This window comes from Leucoraja erinacea, chromosome 4 (assembly GCF_028641065.1).
Source record: "Leucoraja erinacea ecotype New England chromosome 4, Leri_hhj_1, whole genome shotgun sequence".
Taxonomy (NCBI): Eukaryota; Metazoa; Chordata; class Chondrichthyes; order Rajiformes; family Rajidae; genus Leucoraja; species Leucoraja erinaceus.
The window spans coordinates 27,734,339-27,760,557 of NC_073380.1; positions in this window are offsets into that span (position 1 = coordinate 27,734,339).

Genomic DNA, 26,219 nt, shown 5'->3' on the forward strand with positions numbered 1-26,219 from the left:
TCGCCCTGAGCACAGGATCACCCCAGGGTTGCGTCCTCAGCCCCCTATTGTACTCCCTGTACACACATGACTGTGTGGCTAGGTTCAGCTCCAACTCAATAATTAAGTTTGCGGATGACACTGTGGTGGTGGGCCTGATCTCAGACAACGATGAGAAGGCCTACCGGGAGGAGGTGGCTGATCTAGCACTCTGGTGCCAGGACAACAGCCTCCTCTTGAACATCAAAAAAACTAAGGAGCTGATCGTGGACTTTAGGAGGGCACATCATCCGAGGACGTACACTCCATTGAGGATAAATGGGGATCCTGTGGATAGGGTGAACTGTTTTAAATATCTGGGAGTCCACATCTCTGAGGATATGACATGGACATCACACGCCGCAGCAATCGTGAGTAAGGCAAGGCAGCGCCTTTACCACCTCAGGCAATTGAGGAAATTCAGATTGTCTCCGAGGATCCTCCAGTGCTTCTACTCAGCGGCGGTGGAAAGCATCTTGTCCGGAAATATTACCATCTGGTTTGGGAATTGCTCTGCCCAGGACAGTAAGGCTCTGCAGAGAGTAGTGCGTTCGGCCGAACGCACTATGGGAACTTCACTCGCCCCCCCCCTGCAGGAACTATACATCAGGAGGTGCAACTCCAGAGCCAATAAAATCATAGGAGACCCCTTCCACCCCTGCAACGGACTGTTCCAGCTGCTACGTTCAGGCAAACGTCTCCGGTGCCATGCTGTGAGAACGGAGAGGTTGAGAAGGAGTTTCTTCCCAGAGGCGATTCGGACTGTAAACTCCAATCTCACCAGGGACTACTTTACTGAACCTTTTTCCTTCCGCCCACAATATTTAATATGTAAAAGCATAATTCAAGGTTGGACGGAAAATTGTGGAGTAACTCAGCAGGTTAGGCAGCATCTCTGGACGACATGGATAGCTGACATTTCACGTGGGACCCTTCTTCAGACCAGTGCCGGCCCTGCATGTCCCCGATCCATGTTTTCCAGAGATGCTTTTGTTGTAAACCAGCATCTGCTGTTCCATGTTTCTACATTCAAGGTTGGAATAGTTGGATTTTTAGATTATTGGGAAATAAGTTGAGTGGATGAAGCAAGAAAATAGGTGGAGGCAACAATCAGAACAGAATGATGCTATTGGAAGTCAAAGTTTCTTCTCATAGTTGCCTTAACTCCATATTCCTGCTTAATCCATTTAATGTAATGCCTAGTAATCTTGAATATACTTGATCCAAGGGAGAGTCACAAGAGATTGCAAATTCCGGAATCTTGAACGAAAAACAAACGGCTGGAGAAACTCAATGGGTCAGGCAGCATCTGTGGAGGGAAAATGGACAGACTATGTTTTGGGGTAAGACCCTTCCTCAGACTTGATCCAATGTTGGTGTATGTTTTACTTTTTTGCTGATTCTTTTGTTTTTCTTGAGACATGGCCATCTTGCGTTTGAAGTCACACCAAAAGCATCTCGACTACAAACTGCTTATGGACTTTTACTGGAGTATTTGTGTTTCATCTGCATGATAACAATTGAAATGACTCCAAAGAGATGAGGGAGTAATATGAGAGAGATGTAACTGCTATTCCAGCTCCTTCTTGTATTGCCTTTCTCACAATCAATCACAATCATACTTTATTAGCCAAGTATGTTTTGCAACATACGAGGAATTTCATTTGCCAAGTCAGTCATACAAATAAAAAGCAACGGAATATACAAAATACATTTTAACATAAACATCCACCACAGTGACTCCTCCACATTCCTCACTGTGATAGATGGCGAAAAAAGTTCAAATCTCTTCTCTAAGCTCTCCCGCGGTCGGGGGCCTCAAGCCCTCCGTTGACCGGACGATTTTGACTCCCGTAGCCAGCGGTGTTTAGGCCCTCCACATCAGTGCAATCAGCTCCTGCATCGGGGGGATGTTAGCTCCCCCGCGCCAGCGATCGGACCCCGGGTCGGGGCTGGTCGAGCCTCTGCATCATTGGAGCTCCCAACTAGCCTCTCCCGCGACTGCTAGCTCTTAATGGTAACTCCGCAGGCCGCGGTTGGAGCGATCCCAGGCGAGGAATCAACTCCGCTGTTCAGTCCATGGTGGGGCTCAAGTCAATCCGAGGAAGCCTCCAGCTCCATCGATGGTAGGCCGCAGATCAGCCGGAGATGCGATCTGAAAGAAAATCGCATCTCTGGCAAGGTAAGAAACTGAGAAAAAAGATTCCCCTGAACCCCTCCCCCCACATAAAACAAACAGGAGAACATTTACACAAACTTTTAACACACACTCAAAAAATTTATAAAAGATGTAAGAACAGACGAGGGCTGCCAATCTTGCGGCGCTCCTGGTGGTGAGCTTTAGTAATCTACCACTTCCAAAGTTTGAAGATTGTTTTCCAAAGTTCCAAGATTGTTGATAGCTTTCCATCACCTAATCAAAGGACAACTATTTTTATACACTGTCGCTGAATCAGATTCTGAACTGGTCTGCAACCTAGTAAGTAAGTAAGTACATTTTATTTATATAGCACGTTTGACTCGCATTGAAACCAAAGTGTTTTACATAGAAGAAATATTAGGTTTCTGTACATCCATAGAAAAATTAAAATTAAAAAAATGGCACAACACATTATAGAATTTAACATGAATGTCCCCCCACAACAGAATCAACATTTTCCACTGTGGGGAAAGGCACTAGAAAGTTCAGTCCTCTTCCTCTGTGATCACCCAAGGTTGGGGCCTATTTGTGGCCTCCGCAGCCAGTCCGATGTTTTCAGGCCCTCTTGCCGGATGATGGAGCTCCGGCGTCGGGAGAAACACTCCTCAGTGGCTTGGAGTGCCTGGAACGGCCGCTCCCTCCCTGGAGACCGTGGCTCCCGATGGCCACAGGCCGCGCTGGTCGGAGCTCCGACTCTGGCGATCTCAGCAAGAGATCCCAGGCTCCATGGTGTTTTAAATCCAGCGCTGCCCGTGGCTGGACGCTCCGCAGACCACAGCTCCTCGATGTTGAAGTCGGCGGTCACAGCACTTCGGAGCTTGCCGCACGGCGACCCGGTAAGGCATCGCCCGCTCCGTGACGGTGTTTCAGTGCTGCGCCGTCGCTGAAGCTGGGGTTCTGGCTGGTCCCGACAGGAGACACTCTGGAGTTTAGAAGGATGAGAGGGTATCTCATTGAAACATATAAGATTGTTAAGGATTTGGACATGCTAGAGGCAGGAAACATGTTCCCGATGTTGAGGGAGTCCAGAACCAGGGGCCACAGTTTAAGAATAAGCCATTTAGAAAGGAGACAAGGAAACACTTTTTCTCACAGAGAGTGGTGAGGCAGGTTCTCTGGATGCTTTCAAGAGTGAGCTAGATAGGGCTCTTAAAAATAGCGGAGTCGGGGGATATGGGGAGAAGGCAGGAAAGGGGTACTGATTGGGGAGGATCAGCCATGATCACATTGAATGGCGGTGCTGGCTCGAAGGGCCGAATGGCCTACTCCTGCACCTATTGTCTATTGTCTATTGAGACACCTCTCCAGTACGATGGTAGGCCATGAGGAAACATGGAAATTAGGTGCAGGAGTAGGCCATTCGGCCCTTAGAGCCTGCACCGCCATTCAATATGATCATGGCTGATCGGAAGGGGCGAAGAAGCAGCTCGGAGGAAAGCCGCCTCTCCGACCAGGTAGGGACTAGGAAATAAAGTTTCCCCCTTCCCCTCCCCCCACCCACCGCATAAAAGAAGACCTCCAACTTGTCCTCAATCACAATTCCAGAGATACACTTTCCAGTATTTCCAATTTCCCTTCTAGACATAGAAAATGCCTATTCAATATTATTATCAACTTTATGCTGATATACCGAGCAATCCCATTCCTCCATTAAATTTTTCTTGTAACATATTCTCAGCCATAGCCAGAGACAATTTACAATAGCCAATTAACCTATCAACCCCACACATCTATGAGATATGGGAAGAAACCAGATGATCTGGAAGAAACCTAGGCACTCATAGGGAGAACATGCAAACTCAACACAGAAGTCTAGTTTAGTTTATTTATTATTAGAACGTGTGCTGAGGTACAGTGAAAATCATTTGTTTGTGTGCGATCCAGTCAAAGAAAGGAGTATACATGATTACAGAGTGCATAAAGGATAAAGAGTATAGTATTTAGTGGAAAGATATAACTATGAAGTCCGATAAATTCCAATTAAAGATAGTTCAAAGGTCTCCAATGGGAGGTCAAGACAGCACTGGGGTTGATGAGAGGACCGTTCAGTTGCCTGATAACAGCTGGGAAGAAAATGTCCATGAATCTGGCGGTACTCTTTTTTCAAACTTCTGTAGCTCCTGCCTGATGGAAGAGGGGAAAAGCAGGAGACCAGTGCTTGACCGGGTAGCGCCAGCAATGGCTGCCTCGCCAACAGTCTGTCTGTCCCTTCCTTCTTTGTTGTTTTAATTGGATGCGTTAAATGTATGTTTTAGAGTTCTTTAGCTTCTTTTATGTGGGGTGTGGGGGGAGTGGTGGACTGGGGGAAACTTTTTTTAATCTCTTACCTCGACGGAGGTGCAAACTTTTTTTCTGTATCATATCTCCGTCCGCAATGCGGCCTAACATCGAGGAGCTGGTGACCTCTTGCTGGAGATCGATTTTTGGGAGCTCCAGCTGGGAGCCTGTGGATGTACCATCATGGAGCTGGCGATCCATTTGCCAGGGATCAACCTCAGAGCTCCAACCACGGGAGCATGCCAACTTTAACATCGTGGATCTGGTTAGAGACCGACTTCGGGGAGCTCCAAGTCACAGGAGCTTCAACCGCCCCTATGCGGGAGCTTCGACCGCCCTGATCGCGGGAGCTTCGTTTGACCCGACGTGGGGCTTCGATCGCCAGCTGCGGGAGCTTTGATCGCCCAGATGGATGGTTTGACTGCCCCGACCGCAGGAGAATAAAAAGGGAAGTAGATTAGAGTTTATTGCCGTCCATCACAGTGAGGAATGTGGGGAATCTGCTGTGGTGGTTGTTTATGTTAACCTTTATGCAGTTGTGTGGTTTGTTGCTTTTTTTCATATGGCTGTATGGTAATTCAAATATCACTGTACCTTAATTGTTACAAGTGACAATAAAAGACCTCTGAAACCTTTAATGATAATAATAATAAATGTATTTGTATAACACATTTTAAAACAACTCACATTGACCAAAGTGCTTCACATTAGTGCAAGTACTAATTTGATACATACAACAGTAGACAGACCTAACAATACATACATAAACTGTTTACAGCGCCGCCTCAGAGGGGCTCAAAAACGTTAGGGAGTAGAAATAGGGTTTGAGTCATGACTTAAAGGAGTCGATGGTGGAACCTTTGAAACCTTTGATTATGCAAGGGGCCTTGCCGAGGCAGTGTTAAGTGTAAATGGTGTCAAAGGGAGGCTGGTTTATGTTTCGGGTCAAGTCCCTTCTTCTGAAGAAGTCTCAACCTGAAACATCACCTAGTCCTTCTATCCAGATACGCTGCCTGTCCCGCTGAATTACTCCAGCATATTGTGTCTACCTCCAGTGTAAGTCAGTTCCTTCCCACACAGGCTGGTTTATGTGATGATGGTCTGGGCTACGTTCACAAATATCTGCAATTTCTTACAGTCTTGGATAGAGCCGCTCCTAAACCATGCCGTGATGCATCCTGGTAAGATACTTTCTACGGAGCATCTGTAGGAGTCATTGAGGGGTGTTGGGGACATGCCAGAATTCCTAAGCCTTCTAAGGAAGTAGAGACTTTGATGTGCTTTCTTGGCCAGAGCTTTGACGTGGCTGGTAAAGAACAAATTGCTGGTGATATTTATTTTTAGGAACTTGAAGCTTTCACTTATCTCTACTTCGCACCATCAATGTAGACTGGGAGTGAGTACTGCTTCACTTACTGAAGTCAATCACTATCACCTTCATCTTGCTGACATTAAGGAGAGTTTGTTCTTGGCACCAAATTACAAGATTCTCAATCGCCTTTCTGTACACCATCTAATCATTATTTGATATCCAGTCCATTACTGGTCCACCACTGATTTTCCGGCACCCTTGGTTCCAGAGCATTTCTCTATTATCTGCTTTGCCCGACCAAAGGTCATGGCCGTGGAGCGGCCGAGATATTGACCCGCAAAGTTGGCCACAGAAGTCGGCTATGGGAATCATTGTTCAGTTCACCTTATTCCGACCTACAGGCAGAAGCCTGTAAGGACCTGCTAAGCCTGTGGTCAGAACAATGAAAAGGTGGACAAGCGAGGGCATTGAAAACCTACAGTCCTGCTTTGACTGCACTGATTTGAATGTGTTCAGGGAAGCAACCACAAGCCTCGATGAGTATACAGACACTGTGAGATCATATGTCAGCTTTTGTGAGGACAGTTGCATTCTCACTAGGAACCAGTTCAACAATGACAAGCCCTGGTTCACAGCAGAACTCAGACAGCTCCGTCAGTCTAAAGCTGAGGCCGACAGGAGCGGGGATGCAAACATCTACAGGCAGGCTAAGTACAAGATGAGAAGAAGAATCAGAGCTGCCAAGGAAAGGTACTCTGAGGAGTTGAGGAGCAAGTTCTCAGCTCGTGACTCATCTTCAGTTTGGAAGGGCTTGCAAGAAATCACCAGTTACGAGAGGAAAAGCCCCCGTTCCTTGGCCAATGACCTGCACAACTTCTACTGCAGGTTCAATAAACAAAAACTTAACCCTGGTACCCCCTCCCCCCCTCCCCAACCAACTCACACCTACTCACAGCTTGACTCTGTTAATATTGACCAAATTAAAGACACCATAAAATGGAGGATCGCTGCATTTGTCAGAATTACTTAACCTTTGTCAGTGGAAATGTACAGGCTGTGGATGGCACTGACCAGTCTGGGCATCAGATTGATATGTAAGGCTGAAGGATCCAGGTGTTCTCCTCATTTCCCCTCAATTGATAAAATGTATATAATCTCTGCAGACAAACTTAAATGCATAAAATTGATTGGATCTCTGCAAGAACCTTGTATATATTGTAAATAATGTTGCGAAACAGTTACCCAGTTAATTGTTGATTGGTTGAAATGTTAAACCCTGTCTGGTTTGTTTGAATCCCAGGTTAAATGTTGGATTATTCAAGTTCTGTTAGCTTCTTCTGGAAGCCTCTCCTGCAACAATGTAAGGGGAATTTTGTTATTGGTCTGTGTAACTGTCAATAATGTATTGTTGTAATGTGTTATGGAGGATTGGATTGTAAACAGACCATCCCTCTGTAGTTCGGCCCCTCAAGGTTTGGGGACCTATAGAAGGTAGCCCCCACAAGATCCTTTGTCGATCTTCTGGAAGAGTGCTTGGGACTGCGTGATCTTTTGTAGTGTTTCAGCTTGCATGAGGCTAAAGGGCTTGGCCAGGCAGATAAAAGGATCGAACCTGCAGTGGTTTAGGTATAGTATAGGGTAATTTGTTGTGCTATCCAAAAGTAAAGATTAGTTGTACCAGTGCTTGAATCAGTGGTTTATTGACTGAACTAAACTGGGAGGAAGCTTAGAAGAGATTATTTACATTGGGGGCTTGTCCGGGATCTCAATGGACCCCCAAACACAAGCTTGCGATTAAGGGTGTTGAGCTGTTCCCGATCGCGAGTGCAGAAATCGGCGCCACGGTGCGGTTTTCGCATTGATTTTTGTCACTTTGCTAGACGGAGCAGATCGATCATTCGTGGGCTTGGGAAAGGGTCCCAACGAGATCGTAGAACAGAGTCTGGCAAGCACTGTGGGTGTTAGTGCTTTTGAGGTTACAGGCCCTACTAGAACAGGGTTAAAGGCCCGTAACATAGCATCAGGGTTGGGTTAAAGGCCCTCTCCTTCGGGTTAAAGGCCCATAGAACTTGGTCGTAGTTAGTAGCTGCAGCTGCTGGCGAAAACCAAAAGAATTGTTCTGTTCAGATAAGCTGGGTTAAAGGCCCTGCCCAGAATTGGTATCTGATTGACGGGATAGTAAAAAACAAAACTGGGTATTACGTGCTAAGCGGTGAAGCATTGCTCGTCCTTGCTGGGGGCGCAGATTGGAAAGGAGCGCTCCAAAAATCGGCATCGACTGCCAGTGTGAAGAGACTACGTGCTGACACCTGGTGCCAAGCAGGTGGAAAGGAAAAAGCCTTTTTGACAGGGTGAGCCTATGTTGGTTAAAGTCCACCCACGCCTGTTTGAGATATCCGGATCTTTGAAAAGATGGGAAAGGACTCTCGTAAAGGCATCGGGCACCCGGTGGTTAGAGTATAGATTGGTTGAGAATACTCTAATCATTCGAGAACTCAATCCGAACTAAATTTGAATTTGCATTTGCGTAAGTCGAGTTACGCGCCAAAAAGCTAATTGGTCCGGTCAGAGTGAACTCAAATTTTTCGAATTAAAGAATTTAAATACAGAATCTCATATTCAGGTTCTGGCACGTACTTCAGAATTCTGTGTAAGATATATAACTTCGAAGTTTGTGTAGTGTGTTTGAGATCGATTCCGAATAGCGGCTGATCAACCAGAAGTAGTATCCCTCTGATCGATGTTGATTAGTACCTGATAGTGAAGAGCAACTGAGAGAAGGGAAACTGATTTGTTAATGAAAAGTAACTGGACGGGAAAAAGTAGCCCTAAGTCTGAGAACTTAGAGTGGAGGGAAGGGTCCCCCAATAGAAGTCTGAGCACTTAGTAAGAGGAAAAGTATCTGAAGGGGAAAAGTAGCTAACTAAGAAGTAGTACCCGTCAGTAAAGAGTACCCTAGGAAGGGGAAAGTCTTCTGTATCCGAGGGAGAGGTTCAATGGTTGATAACAGAGCGTCGCAAAATTGGAATCAAGTGTGATTTGTTTTTGAAACTGTATAACAAGGATTACATTTATTGTATTGTCCGATTCAAATTTTGAGTGTTAGGTACACTGTTAAATCGGCTGTATAAAATTATAGTTTGATCTAGACTGTTATAGTCGGAGTCCGACTCGTGCTTGTTCGACCAGGGGTTTGCGTCCTTCCGATCGATTGCTTCGGGGAAGGGATTGTTCCGTTGACTGAGCACACCACGAGGAGGGATTAAAATATACTGAATTATTTTCTAAACTGTACGGTTAACGAATGCGATATTAGATGAATGCTTGTGGTTTATACAGGAATGTGGTTGGGTATAATAATAATAAGTGGTATCATTTCTTTTCTGGATACATAGAAACATGGAAAATAGGTGCAGGAGGAGGCCATTCGGCCCTTCGAGCCAGCACTACCATTCATTGTGATCATGGCCGATCGTCCCCTATCAATAACCCATGCCTGCCTTCTCCCCATACGATTTTTCTTGCGTGCTTGGAGCTCATTTGCATGTGTTTAGATTAAGGTGGATCTTGGTAAAGGAAACGGGCGTGGTAAAGGAAACGGGAACGTGTTTGATTGTTGTTGATTGTTCCCTGGAGCACCTTAAGTTTTGGATGATTGAGAACTGTTGAAATTGGAGAGTGGGAATTATGTGAATTTGGGAGAGACAAGAAAATAATTTGAATAGTAGATTGGAAGGATTGATTGTGCAACTGTGTGAAAAAGGTGCAAGACTATCACCGCTTCGGAGCCTTTGGCCATTTATCGGGAACGATCTTGGTAGACTTGGAGATTGAAAGGGAGGAGTGAATTGAATAGAATAGATAAGGAGGTGTGAGTGGCTTAGGAGTTGCTTCCATTGTCCAAAAACATGGGGAATCACAGGGATAAGGATATGACGGCCGACTCTGAAAGTCCATTACAAGAAATATGCAGCGAGTTTCCACAAAAAGCTGACCGATTGAGAATTCTTTCTGGGGTACTAAAAAGGGAATTAGGGACCGAATTATGGCCCGAAGGTGGCGTTGATACAGTGAAGGGATTGAAATATATTGAGCAGATTATATGGCAGTGTAGTGATAGTGAAGAGGCAAGAGAATTAATCGGATTGTGGAAAAACTATTATGAGGAACAGAAAGCAAATACTGTTGGGCGACTGAAAGGATGGCAAGTTGGAAGGAAGCAACTCTGAAGTGGGAGATAGAAATAGATGATACCGAAGCATATGAACCGCCAGGCAGCTTGAGAGAGGAGCCTGAAAGTATTAAAGAAAAGAGGAGAAGAAAATCTTCCACAGGGAAATTGGCATCAATAAACTGAATGATATGATTAAATTTTGGAAAACGCTCCCGCTCTCATTGATAGGTAGAATTAACGCTATAAAAATGACTTTCCTACCATAATTAATATATTTGTTTCAAGTGATCCCAATATATATTCCAAAATATTTTTTTAAAAAACTAGATTCTAATATCACTAGTTTTATATGGGACTAGACTAAGTGGGACCCGTTGGGTCCCAGCATCACACAGGAGGGCTGGTCATCCAATGCAATATTCCACCTCTCCACCAATTCTAATATTGGTGGCCAGATGGGGGGGGGGGGGCTTTCTGGAGCGTTAGTATGGGTGTTGTGGGCTAAACTGACTGGTTTCCAGAGGGCTAGTATGCAAATTGTGCACCAAATGGATTCTTGAGCTGTCGTCTCAGTCAATCAAGCCTGTTGTGCTGGCAACTCACTCACTCACGGTTGGTGGGCTGGTAGTTGACTCACGGCTAATCCTTGAAATTCTATTTCAAGCAGGGTATAAGGCCACCAAATTCAAGTGCAGTTTCTTACCACTTCTAGCAGGGTGCAAGGCCACCAAGTTCAAGTGCAGTTTCATACCATTTGAAGTAGGGTGCAAAGCCACTAAAGACAGCGAGTCGTGATCTCTCCCTCCTCCATCTTGCAGAGACTGAGCCACACCCACATTTCCGGGTTTTATAACCCCTCCCCCCCCCACCGGAAAAGGTGTGGCTTTCATGGAGTGATTGACAGGAGAGAGATTCTCAACATTTTTTTTAAACTTATAATACTTTTATTTTTCATTGATGGCTCATCAATGCTCAGCGGAGGGGGACTGAGTAAGATGGCCAAAAATCACAGCTGTAAGTAGTAGCGTTTTATCTAAAATCAATATACAGTGCAAACAGAAAGTAAGTGCATTTACAGTAGTGCCTTTTAACTTCAAGCCAAAGCACCCAAGCAGCCATTTGCAGTAAGTGGTGCATTTCAACTTTAAACCACACCCAAGTCACCATTAGCAGTAAGAGGTGCCTTTCAACTTCAAGTCAAAGCTCCCAAGCCACCATTTGCAGTAAGTAGTGCCTTTCAACTTCAAGGCAAAGCACCCAACCCACCATTTGCAGTAATAGTGCCTTTCCACTTCAAACCAAAGCTCCCAAGCCACCATTTGCAGTAAGTAGTGCCTTTCAACTTCATGCCACCATTTGCAGTGCCTTTCAACTTAATGCCAAAGCATCCAAGCCACAATTTGCAGTAAGTGGTGCCTTTCCACTTCAAACCAAAGCTCCTAAGCCGCCATTTGCAGTAAGTAGTGCCTTTCAACTTCGCCACAATTTTCAGTAAGTAGTGCCTTTCAACTTCAAGCCAATGCACACACGCCCCCATTTGCAGTAAGTAGTGCATTTTAACTTCGAGCCATTGCACCCAAGCCACCATTTGCAGTAAGTAGTGCCTTTCAACTTCATGCCACCATTTCCAGTAAGTAGTGCCTTTCAACTTCAAGCCACACCAAAGCCACCATTTGCAGTAAGTGGTGCCTTTCAACTTCAAGCCAAAGCAACCAAGCCACCATTTGCAGTAAGTAGTGCCTTTCAACATCATGCCACCAGTTTAGAACCAATAGTCTTTTTTTTGCACGCTTTAGAACCAATAGACATTTTTTGCAAGCATTTTAGAACCAATAGACATTTTTTTGCAAGCTTTAGAACCAATAGACATTTTTTTGCAAGCTTTAGAACCAATAGACATTTTTTTTGCAAGCTTTAGAACCAATTGACATTTTTTTTGCAAGCTTTAGAACCAATAGACATTTTTTTTGCAAGCTTTAGAACCAATAGACTTTTTTTTGCAAGCTTTAGAACCAATAGACTTTTTTTTGCAAGCTTTAGAACCAATAGACTTTTTTTTGCAAGCTTTAGAACCAATAGACATTTTTTTGCAAGCTTTAGAACCAATAGACATTTTTTTGCAAGCTTTAGAACCAATAGACATTTTTTTGCAAGCTTTAGAACCAATAGACATTTTTTTGCAAGCTTTAGAACCAATAGACATTTTTTTTGCAATCTTTAGAACCAATAGACATTTTTTTTGCAAGCTTTAGAACCAATAGACATTTTTTTGCAAGCTTTAGAACCAATAGACTTTTTTTTGCAAGCTTTAGAACCAATAGACTTTTTTTTTGCAAGCTTTAGAACCAATAGACTTTTTTTTGCAAGCTTTAGAACCAATAGACTTTTTTTTGCAAGCTTTAGAACCAATAGACTTTTTTTGCAAGCTTTAGAACCAATAGACATTTTTTGCAAGCTTTAGAACCAATAGACATTTTTTTGCAAGCATTTAGAACCAATAAACATTTTTTTGCAAGCTTTAGAACCAATAGCCATTTTTTTGCAAGCTTTAGAACCAATAGACACATTTTTTGCAAGCTTTAGAACCAATAGACACATTTTTGCAAGCTTTAGAACCAATAGAGACACTTTTTGCAAGCTTTTGAACCAATAGACATTTTTTTGCAAGCTTTAGAACCAATAGACACATTTTTTGCAAGCTTTAGAACCAATAGACATTTTTTGCAAGCTTTAGAACCAATAGACATTTTTTTGCAATCTTTAGAACCAATAGACATTTTTTTGCAAGCTTTAGAACCAATATACATTTTTTTGCAAGCTTTAGAACCAATAGACATTTTTTTTGCAAGCTTTAGAACCAATAGACATTTTTTGCAAGCTTTAGAAACAATAGAGACAAAGCTTTAGAACCAATAGACATGTTTTGCAAGCTTTAGAACCAATAGACACATTCTGCAAGCATTTTAGAACCATTAAGGGCACTTACATTAGAGTAGACATGTGTTCAGTGTTATTCACAGCTCAGAGAAACGTGACCCTCTGCCTTCCTCCAGCTTGCAGACACTGATTGAGGCACACCACTTCCTGGTTTTATAGTCCCTCCCCCCTGCCGCCAGCGGGGGCAGCAGAGAGAATGGGGAATTTTGTAAAAACATTAATATCTCTGTCATTTTTAATCGACGGGAAAAATCCTCGGCACACATGTGGCGGAGGGGGGCTCTGAGTGAGTTGGCCAAAAATGATGGCCATAGGTGGCGGCGTTCTCTCAGAAATCGCAGCACAGTTCGCCAAAAGCGGTCAAGAACAGAGTTTTGGTAATATAGATATATATATATCTCTCTATCTCTATATATATCTATCATCTATCTATCTATATATATATAAAACTCAAATCAGTCCGCCTGCAGTACGGCTGCATTTCTTCCTTTGATTCATTGCCACGCCCAATCCAGGCGCTCAATCTCCGAGATATTTTCCATTTCGGTAGAGATTTCGCTTTTCTTTCTAAGTATCCGCTCCTCATTTCATTTCGTCGTGTTCAAGTACATGTTTTTAATCAAATCCTTCTCCCCCCCTACCCACCCCCAAGTATTTTAAAAATAAACAGGCTTCAACATTTACATGTCAGCTTCCAACACACTTCGAAACAAAGTTGCAAGAGAGGAACACTGAACTTTTCACTGCTGCAGCAGGCAGGGGAGGGCTGCAATCTTACATTTGGGAACGGGCTCAGTTCCAATGGAGGAGACGGGTGCATGGTGGAATATTGGGTTGGGGGATCACACCATTGGGGGAGCAGACCCAACGGGTCTGCACTTGGTCTAGTATATATATAGAACTCAAATCAGTCCACCTGCAGTACGGATCCCTTCCTGCCTTTCGATTCGTTGACGGCTGCTCCTTCCTCAGCTTCCAACACACTTCGAAACAATGTTGCAAGACAGGAACACTGAACGTTTCACTGCTGCAGCAGGCAGGGATTTTTTTTAAAGAGGCAGGGCAGTGCTGGAATCTTACTTTTGAGAACGGCTTCAGTTCCATTGGAGGAGACGGGTGCATGGTGGAATATTGGGTTGGGGGATCACACCATTGAGGGAGCAGACCCAACGGGTCTGCACTTGGTCTAGTCTATTATATAAAACTCAAATCCGTCCGCCGTCCGTCCGCCCGCAGATGTCCAATCGGGATGGATCCATTTACATATGCCTTTGCACCAGCCCCAGCCCCTGGTGACCGTGTCATCGTGTGATGTCACAATGCCCAAAGACATTATTGCCATAGAGGGAGTACAGAGACGGTTCACCAGACTGACTCCTGGGATGGCAGGACTTTTATATGAAGAAAGACTGGATAAACTCGGCTTGTACTAGCTAGAATTTAGAAGATTGAGGGGTGATCTTATAGAATCTTATGTTTCTATGTTTCCCTCTCCTCACCCCTCTCCCTCTCCCACCCATCCCTCTCTCCCCCACCCCTTCTCTCTACCCCACCCCCCCTTCCCTCTCCCCCCGCCCCCCTTCCCCTATCCCTCTGTCCCTCTTCCATCACTCCCGCTACCCCTCTCCACCTCCCTCCCCACTCTTCCACTTCTCTCCCCCTTCCCCTCCACTCTCCCTCCCGACTCTTTCCCCTCTTTCTAATCTGAATGGAGCTGTGTATTGCATGCTCATCAATTGAAATTATCAACAATAGGATTTAAAGTTTTGGAGTTATGCTGCAAGCAAACAGGGCCTTCGGCTGAACTTGCTTATGGCAACCAAGTTGCCCCGTTTACCCATATCCTACCTACCTGCATTTGGTTCATCTATCTATCTATCTATCTATCTATCTATCTATCTATCTATCTATTAATATATAAAACTCAAATCCGTCCGCCGTCCGCCTGCAGTACTGATCCCTTCCTGCCTTTTGATTCGTTGATGGCTGCTCCTTCCTATCAGCTTCCAACACACTTCGAAACAAAGTTGCAAGACAGGAACACTGAACTTTTCACTGCTGCAGCAGGCAGGGGAGGTGCAATTGAGGGAGGCAGGGGAGTGCTGGAAACTTACATTTGGCAACGGCTTCAATTCCACTGGAGGAGACGGGTGCATGGTGGAATATTGGGTTGGGGGAATCACACCATTGGGGGAGCAGACCCAACGGGTCTGCACTTGGTCTAGTTATATAAAACTCAAATCCGTCCGCCGTCCGCCTGCAGTACGGATCCCTTCCTGCCTTTTGATTCGTTGACGGCTGCTCCTTCCTATCAGCTTCCAACACACTTCGAAACAAAGTTGCAAGACAGGAACACTGAACTTTTCACTGCTGCAGCAGGCAGGGGAGGTGCTATTGAGGGAGTCGGGGGAGTGCTGGAAACTTACATTTGGCAACGGCTTAAATTCCATTGGAGGAGACGGGTGCATGGTGGAATATTGGGTTGGGGGAATCACACCATTGGGGGAGCAGACCCAACGGGTCTGCACTTAGTCTAGTATATATATATATATGTGTGTTGCTGAATTTGATCCTGCAAACCTGTAGTCCCTGCCTGCTTCAAAGTCTCCACTATTGTCCCTGTACCAAAAAGACAAGGATTACTGGTCTTAATGACTGCAGGCTTGTCGCTCTTACCTCTGTAGTCACGAAGACCCTTGAAAGACATGTGCTGGCCAAGCTGAAAAATATCACAAACCCCCTGCTGGACCCTCTGAAGCTTGCATACCGGGCCAATAGATCGGTGGATGACGCAGTCAACCTAAGCCTGCACTTCATCCTCCCACACCTAGAATCCCAGGGAACCTTTGCAAGGATTTTGTTTGTTGATTTTAGCTCTGCATTCAACACCATTGTGCCAGAGCTACTACACAACAAACTCTCCAAGTTGATTGTGCCTGAACCCCTCTGTCAGTGGATCACCAACTTCCTGACAGACAGGAAGCAGCATGTGAGGCTGTGAAAGCACATCTCGGACCCGCAAACGCTCAGCATTAGAGCACCGCAAGGCTGCATACTCTCTCCTCTCCTTTACTCCCTCTACACCGACGACTACACCCACAGACTCCCTTCAGTCAAGGTTCTCAAGTTTGCAGATGACACAACCCTGATTGGACTGATCCAGGATGGAGAGGAATCTGCCAACAGACAGGAAGTAACAAAGCTGGTATCCTGGTGCCTTTGTAACAACCTGGAGCTCAATGCTTTTAAGACAGTGGAATTGATTGTAGACTTTAGGAGAGCTCCCCCTCCCCTCACACCGTTTACCATCAACAACACCACAGTCTTTTAAGTTCCTTGGAACCATCATCTCCAAGGACCTTCACAGTCAAAAAGGCCCAACAGAGGATGTACGTCCTGCGGCAGCTGTGGAAACACAATCTGCCACAGGCAATGATGGTCCAATTCTATATGGCCCATAGTAGAGTCTGTCCTCACCTTCTCCATCGTGGTCTGGTTTGGCTCAGCCACCAAGCACGACATCCGGAGGCTGCAGTGAATCGGCCGATCAGCTGAGAAGGTTGTTGGCTGCAACCTTCTCCCCATTGATGAACTGTACACAGCAAGGGCCAGGAAGCGAGTGGGTAAGATCATCTTTGACCCCTCTCACCCTTGCCACAAACTCTTTGAAGCACTTCCCTCTGGAAGGCGATTCCAGACTGTCAAAGTTGCCACAGCCAGACATAAATCAGCTTTTTTCCACGAGTGGTAGCTCTGCTCAATAGCCAAAAGTCTGTAGCCTTCTTTTGCTCTGGTATTTTATTTAATTCACATGTTTAAACTATAATGTTTTATTATTAATGTTTATTTTTTTATGTGTCATTCTTAATTGTTACTGGATGTTGTGTTGTTACTGGCGAGCAGAGCACCAAGGCAAAATCTTTGTATGTGTACATTCTTGGCCAATGAACTTATTCATCCATTCATTCATCTGCTGGAGTTCCAGAGCCCTGGCCGCAAGGGGAAATTCAGCCCACCGATTAGCGCAGAAGTCGCAAATAAGGTTGAGATCGGCCACTTCATCCGGCCTAGGCACCACATTTTTTGGGGGGCTTCTGATAGGGATTTCAAGCGCGCTCTCATAATTTTGTTAAGGGGGACGCTGGACCACCACATTGGTGATGGACCTGTACGGAGGTGTAGTCTGCAAACCTGTAGATTGTATTGTAAAAGGATTGCAGAAAGCATCAGAGTCAGGATTGAACGCAAGGTTGGAGCTGGGAGGCCACAGCTCTACTAGCTACACCACCTTGCTGCCCTGAAAATTCCTTAATAACCTTCAGACTTGAGTACAGATTTTCTCATTATTTTCCAAGGAATGTGTGTACAAGGCCATTTCAGCATTAAAGTCAGGTCTTTATGATTGATTTGTGAACATTGATCGTCTGCCTAAAAATGTATTCAATTGTACCACTTAATGATAGTGAAGTCCCATTATCTTAAAACTGAATGCAGTGGCAGCATTTAGTCAGGTCTTCCAGTCACAGCACAGTTAATTTATAGTGATTTCTTTTCCCTCCGCAGAATTAATTTCCTGAGAGTGTCTCTCCTTTTCCCCATCAGTCATTGAAATTCTGAACCATCCAGTGCTTATTGTTATTTAATGTTATTTGTCTTTTTCTGCTTTGTACAAGATTTAGGATATTTAGGTGAATCAGTGAATCAGATGTTATAAAAGGACGTATTTCAATTTCCTTAATAATATATGAGAGGTGGGAGATCTGGAAAAGCTTTCGGAGCATAATATCCTGAAGTGCGGGTTTCCCTGCAGATGAGCTGAATTTAATGTTAAGACTCAAAAATGTTTTTTGTAATAATAACAAGATCTCATAGAGTCATCGAGTTATATAGTGTGGAAACAGGCCCTTCTGCCCAACTTAGCAACTCCAACCAACATTCTCTATTTACACAAGTTCTCTCGCCCTCTCCCCCTCCTCCCCCCCTCTCTCTCTCTCTCTCTCTCTCTCTTCCCACCAGCCCCCACCCCCCCGGGCGGGGCACACCCCCCCTGCCCACCCACCCCCTCCAACCCACACCCACCCCACCCCTCTCCCCTCGCACACCCCCCCTAGTGGTAGGCCACAGCAGCGATCCCCCCCCCCACTATCCGCTGCCTGAGGCCATCCCCTTCCCCTCCCCCCCGACAGCCCCCGCCTGATGCCGTACCGGTCCCCAGCTGCCGGATGTTCCCCACTGGCCCCCTCCTGAAGCCGGTGAGGAGCGGCCATGGCAGCGGAATTCGTCACGGCAGCGGTAGCGGGTTGGTCACTACAGCGGTTGGCCACAGCAGCGGTAGGATGCAGCAGCGCTCCCCCCCCCCCCCCCCCACCAGCCTTTGACAGCCCCCCGCTGAAGCCGTCCCCCTCCGAAAGCCGCTAAGAGTGAATGGGGAGGAGGTTGAGGGGGGATGGAGTGAGACTATGGGGGGGGGGGGGGGGGGGGGGGGTGAGAGGGATCAGGAGCATCACAACGAGAGCCCGTCAGGCATGCCTGCGCAGTTTGGGGCTATGGGTGAGTGGTGGAATATTGCATTGGGGGACCAAGCCTCCCGTGTGAGAATGGGACCCAACACGTCCCACTTAGTCTAGTACATAACTAAAACTCTGATTTTATGCTCTTCCGGTTTGCTCGGTCTTTCTATCTGCGCAAAAACGGTATGCGATAACGCTATGATTTTTCGCCAGCTCACTCACCATTCTCCTGTGCTGCGAGTGCACCAAGTTTCGATCTGATCCGTGGTCTATTGTAAAAGTTAGCGAGGTTTGAAAATCTTAAAAACTGCCTGTGCGCAGATTGATCTCCACTCCTGCCAGTCAGCACGCGTGGATTGGTCTTTTCTCGTGTCACACCGCTGGACGGTCCACCCCTTCCTGCGCCACCGCATCTTTACTGGAGCTGAAGATGGCCGGCGGAGGTTTCCAACCGGACACAATTTTCGGAGGGACCGGAAGCAGCCCGGCCCGGCGTGGCACGGGAGATGTCACCAAACGGAAAGCGGAGAATCTGATCCCGGCGGAGGAGAACGTCCACTGACCAGCGCCCGCTGTGAGTCTCCATCGCTTCGCCAGCTCCAGCCCCTTCGCCTCTGGTCTCCCTCGCTGGCTCCTGCCTCCCTCCCCCATGATACCCCCCTCTCCCTCACAACCCCCGCCTTTTTTCTGAACACTCTCCCCTCGCCCTCCCCTCCACACAACCCCCCCCCCCCCCCCCACTCACCCCCTCCCCCCCCCCCACACCCCCTCCCCCACTCCCCACAACCCTCCCCCCCGCACCCACACCCCCCTCCCCTGCCCACACACCCCCACAATGCAACATTGCTGCCTCCTATAGAGTTCCCAATATATCCCGGCATCCTCCCAAGGTACACCATTTAGCAGATTGATTACGGTACCTGGCCCTGAGGGAGACAAGCAGCAAGCCATGGAATGATCACAAACCTCAGTCTGTAGAATGGTCTTGACCTGAAATGTCTCCCGTTCCTTCGCCTCAGAGATGCTGCCTGTCCCGCTGAGTTACTCCAGTTACATCGTTTATCTTCGATGTAAACTAGCATCTGCAGTTCCTTCCCACACAAACCTAAGTGGCCTTTATTTTCTTACAGGAACCCTTTAGCTTCTCTCCACTTCAGTCCTTCTAAATGTTGCATTTAGGTAATTGCCTGAGTGCAATATAGCTGGCAGTTATTGGTGTAAGTTCTCTTTAGCTGTGAACTGAGTCTGATGCAGGTCAGACAGTCTCAGGAGACAGGAGTTCAGCATCAGATGTCTTCACAAATGATTCAATAATACTATATTAGCACATGTGAAATGTTTTGTTTTGCATACAACCCGGTAAAATCACATAGCAGACCTAAGGTAGGTAGTACACAAGTGTCGCCACGTTCTGGTGCTGGCAAATTTACAAAGGTCAAAAAATGAGTGAGTGCTTTGTATGAGATAGTTTATAACTGAGTTACCACTTGTCTAAACAAAAATTACAGGAAAATACAGAAAAATACTCTAACGTTTAAACTTCAGAATCAGTGATTCTAAAGATAAGTTAAAAAGACGTATGACAACTATTTTTATTCATATTCTACTGCAATCTTTTTCAGTGGAATAAGATTCCAAAGGATTTAAAAGAACGCTATTGACATGATATTAACAAAGATGGTTTCAGATCACTTAACTGTGAAACTGATGCTAATTCAGTTTGTTTTTGCCCTCCCACTGGCAAATCTTTCGTTTGCTAGCTACAAAGCTACATCTGTTGCCCTACTGTTAAACAAGCAAATAAAAGGCAATTGCACAGTGTTGGTCTTTGTTTGCCCAATGTTCACTGCAAAAGGAAATCAAGAGCCAATGTCATGCCAAACATGAAATGCAAGCTCAGTTATTTATTTTGATGTAAAAGGGAATATAAATTTGATGTAATATTTCAACTTTTGCCAATGAATTGGTCCAGGAGGAAAGAAAATGGAGGTGTGTCAGCCAAGCATATCTAGATTTGACCAGTCTATGGAAAAGTCTCAACTCGAAACGTCATCTGTCCATTTCCCTCCACATAAGCTGCCTGATCCGCTGAGTTCCTCCAACACTTCATTTTTTTGCTCTCGGTTTTGATTTGTGGTTACTAAATGTCAACTAAGCTCATCATTACAGTGATGGTAAAGTCCATTGGACTGAGAAAGAAAACAATCCTGCAGTATATCTGCCATTGATGAGATTACCTAATATAAAGCATAGTCTCGTCTTGACTGCACTTGTCAGGTGGTAAGGTCACACACCCATAGTAATGGTTTGAAATTAATGCTGGAGTTCGGCCTTGTGAACCTGTGTAAAGCGAACCAGGAGCTTCGGGGAAGAAAGGGCTTCCTTTTTGTGTTAATCAAAAATGGAGTCAGACTTTTTACTTCAGTGAATCCATTCGTTGCTACAAAAACATTGTGAATGAATACCCACCATTGCTTGCCCCTCCCCCGCCTCCATCATCTTACCCTCAACAATCATTTTAGTTTAATTTAGTTTATTATTATCACATGTACCGAGGTGCAGTGGAAAGCTTTTGTTTGCGTGCTATCCAGTCAAAGAAAAGACTACATGAATACAATCATGCCATCTGTGTTGGGATAAAGGGTACAACATTTAGTGCAAAGTCTGATTAAAGATAGTTCATAAGTTTCCAATGAAGATCTCCATTTGCCTATGTCATTCTGATGTCATTTCCACCCTGGCAAGAATTCCCACCTGTGATAAAATTTCACACAATTGATGACTGTACTCACTCAGCTCCGCAGCTTTGGACTCCAACATCCATGCACTATAACCGACTGGCCACACTTTCACAGGCTGCATGAAGACATTGTTTGCATGCCAATGATTAATTACTTCTGCAGACAAGCAATAAAAAGGCTAATGCTCAATCCCCTATTCTGAGCAAAACGAGGCTTGCCAATAAAAATAGGCAAGACGTCTGGTTCTCTTCTGGGGCAAGGCACTGAAACAAAAGTAGTAGTTTGTCTGGAGAATTTTATTCTTGTGAATTAAATAGCACTGCTGCGGAAAAAGTCACTTCTGCTGAGATATCCACTTTGAAACAAAAATTCCTCTAATTGCCTACCCTTTTTTTTCTGAATGTGCTGCATGTGAAAATGTTTCTTGTGGCCATCTCTTTCCTTAGAAGTTCACGTTGGGATCATGTTATTAGACTAGTGTGCTAGGGCTTGAATGTACTGCATGTATATTTGCACCTGATTTTAAGGGGAGGAATCCATCAAGGATTAAGAATTGAAGGCACAGAGCACTGGTGTCGTTCAGCAGGTCAGGCAGGGATATGGGCAGCACAGTGGTTCAGCGATGGAGATGCTACCCTACAGCATCAATAGCACATGTCTCCAGTGGAAATTTGATTTTCAAAGTATTATGTTTTAAATGTGCAGGATTTAATTTGAATAACACAAAATTGTGCACAGTAATCGGTGATCATCTTGTTCTTAAATTATTCCTTTTTTTCATGATGAAGACATTGCTGGCAAGCCCAGCATTTATTGCTTATTCCTAATTGTCATTGAAAGCGTGGCAGTGAGCCACCATAGTAAACTTCTGAAATACTTTTTGGTTGAGTGTTCTAGGATTTAGACCTAATATGATTAAGGAGCAGTGAACTATGCCCACGTCAGGTTTAGTTTACTTTAGCTTCGAGATACAGTGTGGAAACAGGCCATTCGGCCCACCAAGTCCGCAACGACCAGCGATCCCTGCGCATTAACACTATCCCACCCACACTAGGGACAATTTATACTTATACCAAGCCAATTAACCTACAAACCTTTGGAGTGTGGGAGGAAACCGAAGATCTCAGAGCAAGCCCATGCAGTCACAGGGAGAAGGTACTTACTCCGAACATAATCGGGATCGAACCCGGGTCCCCGGCTCTGCAAGCGCAGTTATTGAGCAGCTTACCACTGCACCACTGTGCCGCCCCCATGCACCATATGCCGCCCATTAGGTGCATGACTTGTAGAGGAAGATGTAGGAGTAGTATTTCTATGTGACTGCTTTCCTTGTCCAACTTTGTTAAATGGCAGTCTTGAACGGTTGAGTTATCCACTCTTTCTCCTAGAGAGAGGGAGAGAGAGAGGGAGAGAGAGAGAGAGAGGGGGGGAGAGAGAGAGAGAGAGAGAGAGAGAGAGAGAGAGAGAGAGAGAGAGAGAGAGAGAGAGAGAGAGAGAGAGAGAGAGAGAGAGAGAGAGAGAGAGAGAGAGAGAGAGAGAGAGAGAGGAGAGAGAGGGAGAGAGAGAGAGAGAGACGAAGATAGAACGAGATATGGCGAGAGAGAGAGAGAGAGAGAGAGAGAGAGAGAGAGAGAGAGAGAGAGAGAGAGAGAGAGAGAGAGAGAGAGAGAGAGGAATGAAAGAAAGCAGCTATGACATATAATACACAATAAACTGTATTACAAATACAAAGTAAACAAGTTATGCATTATTGTACTCTTACATGGGTCTGATTCACCCATAATGGGCGATTAATGGGTAATCAGCCGTTCGGCGCTCGCACTCCGTCACTCAGAGTAAGATTTTTCATTTTCAAATGTTGGCAGGTATGCACTTGGTCCAAACATTCCTCAACATTCAGTCTTTGCCATCACAGGAACATTTACTGAACCGCCTCAATCTCCTGGAGACACAGATGCTGGAACCTTGAGCAAAATACAGAGTGTTGGAGGAACTGAGTGGGTTTAGCACATCTGTGGAGTGATTCTTCAGACGGATCCTGACCCGACATGTCACCTGTCCATTCCCTCCACAGATGCTGCCTGTCCCATTGAGTTACTCCAATACCTTGCGTTTCCCTCAATCTCCTTCTGGGATGTGTAAGAAATGCAGAGATCTTTGTCAAAATTCATTGTGAAAGATTACATACCACAAGTCTTGGTGTTATCTAGGTTGTTGCTGGAAACATAACTAAGACAAATACCAACTCAGTTGAATGCAGAAAAAAGGAACTGTAGATGCTGGTTTACAAAAGAAGACCCAACATGCTACTGTAACTCAGCGGGTCAGGTAGCATTTCTGGAAAATGTAGATAAATGGCATTTTGGGTCGGGACGCTTCTTCATACTGAACTATCTACCCCATCTCTGCTCCTCATAATTCTGCTTCAGTCTTACTGTAGCGGGGAGAAAAGAAAGCTGGAAGAGAGGAGTGGCAGGATTAAGCTTGGCAGGTAATATGTTGCTCAAGTGAGGGGGCCATCCAACATTAATGGACTGAAACCTGTATAATGTTAACAAATTAATATCAAGTCAAGTCAAGTCAACTTTATTTGTCACATGCACATACAAGAAGTACAGTGAAATGAAAGTGGCAATGCTTGTGGGATTGTGCAAAACAACAGAACAGAACAGAACAGAACAGAACCAGTATTTACATGAATAAAAGCAGACGCAACAGTATTTACACCCTGGTTTACAGACCTGATGGCCTGTAGGAAGAAACTCTATCTCAGCCTCTCTGTTTTTGCTGTGTGACAACGGAGGTGCTTGCCTGACCGCAGCAGATGGAATAGTCGTTGCTGGGGTGGTAGATGCCCTTCATTATCTTGCTGGCTCTGGATCTGCACCTCCTGGTGTATAGATCCTGCAGGGGGGGAGTGTAGTCCCCATAGTGCGTTCGGTCGAACGCACTACTCTCTGCAGAGCCTTCCTGTCCTGAGAAGACCTGTTGCCAAACCAGAGAGAGATGTTTCCGGCCAGGATGCTTTCTACAGCACCAGAGTATAGGAATGTTACAAAATTTTGAGATTTTAAAAATCAAGTGTAATTTATCCCATCAGATAAAGCACAAAAAGAAGTTTCATTTGATAGCTAAATAATTTTCGAATCTTCAGTATAAAAAAAATATGGTCATTTACATACATGGAAATTATCATCTTGTTCCCTATTGCTTTTCCATTGGCTTACACAAAACTTGTGATCAAGGACAGTCCAAAGCCCATAACTTCTTTAAAAATTAAGAGAATTTAATGAAATTTTCAGTTATTATAGATTGAAGCATTCACATTTGGAGTAGTCCAAATTCGGATAATCTCTGCGAATGCTGTTTAAATCAGTCTCTTTCAATTTTTTCCTCGTTTTTTCCTCTCTTTCATGTCCCGAGCCGAGCATGTTCATTGTCTTTCTGTCGCTTGATGATTTCTGCTCTCAATTCCTTCTGTTTTTTTCTCCCGTCTGTTCCTCTGAACTCTCCCCCATTTCATTTCCTTACAGAGCACCTACTCCCTTCGTTGCTCCTCGAGATTATCAAGGAAGTTGTCTGTTTTATTCTTGCAGGCCCGCATCCTACATGGCAAATAACACATGGTGGAATTGGGAGATTTCTGTTTCGATGAGCTAAACATCCCCATTATCTCCTCTGCATCGATGTTGTGTGATCTTGCTGATGCAGTCTCCTCCTTCAGTTTCTCAGTTGCATCAAGTTCAAAGTATTACTATACTGCCTTTCCAACACAGTGATGACAGCTTGAAGACCGCTCCTCATCATTGAACTGAACTGTGGATGTACTGGTAGCTCCTGAAGTTTTGTCAATGTGGCATCAAGATCCACCTCCTCACCGAAGAAATCTTCCCTTGCCAATATCAAGTTCTCTGGATTTTCTGTGGCTTCCTTAGAGCAGCAATCACCCCTTTAACCATGTTGATGCCATCAACATGGTTGATCTGATTCTGGCTTGAAGTGTAGAAGCGCTTCATCCAAGGCCCAGTCAGATATTTGTCAAGTAAGTATAATATCTGAAGTTCTACTTTTGTTTCAGCCTGGGTGAAGTCATGGAGGATGGCGCTTCTCAACCCCCCACAGGATGTTCCACTATTCAGCAGGGCAACAAAGTCATCAAAATGTTCTATGAGCTTACCACTAATATGGAAAAGTATATGCAATCTGTTGCCACAGTACCATGAGAGGACACTTCGGGGGATGTTTCTTTCATCCAGAAATGCAACAAATCCTATTGGGTCCCCTTTTCCATTCTTGTAACAAAGTTTGTCCTTCTGCAGTATGACATTACCTGCTAGACAGTCCTTCCCAAACAAGACTGCCTCTGGATTGTTTCTGCATTTTGATGGCTGAGCGAACTGATGTTGCGATGGAGTCAAGAGGATGCAAGTGGCAGTAGAGCTCATTCAAAGATTTACCCCACTCACTGTTCACAATCCTAATAGCAGCATGATTAGCTGCACACCTGTCACTCAGTGTATTTGAAATGGTGTCGATTATCTTTTGCCTGGTGTCTTGGCAATCTGCTTGCTCATTGAAATAAGTGTAAGTTTTACACAAATTATCAACTGTTTGGCAAATATGTTGCGCATAGGTCTCAGCAGTCCCGCCAACCAATTCATCGACTGCTGCAGAAAGACATTTATTTGTGGTGGTGAAGTGTACACTGTTAATATGGGTCTCTTCATGGGTGGTTGCATCAAAACCGACAGTCAAACCCTTTGTTGCTAGGATCATCTCTGCTGTCTGCAACTCAGCAACAGCTCCCAATTCTCCATAACTTCAACTGCACTGCGTCATAGAAACATAGAAACATAGAAATTAGGTGCAGGAGTAGGCCATTCGGCCCTTCGAGCCTGCACCGCCATTCAATATGATCATGGCGGATCATCAACTCAGTATCCCGTACCTGCCTTCTCTCTATACCCCCTGATCCCCTTGGCCACAAGGGCCACATCTAACTCCCTCTTAAATATAGTGACGAGGAACATGATCCAGATTAGGTCCACTC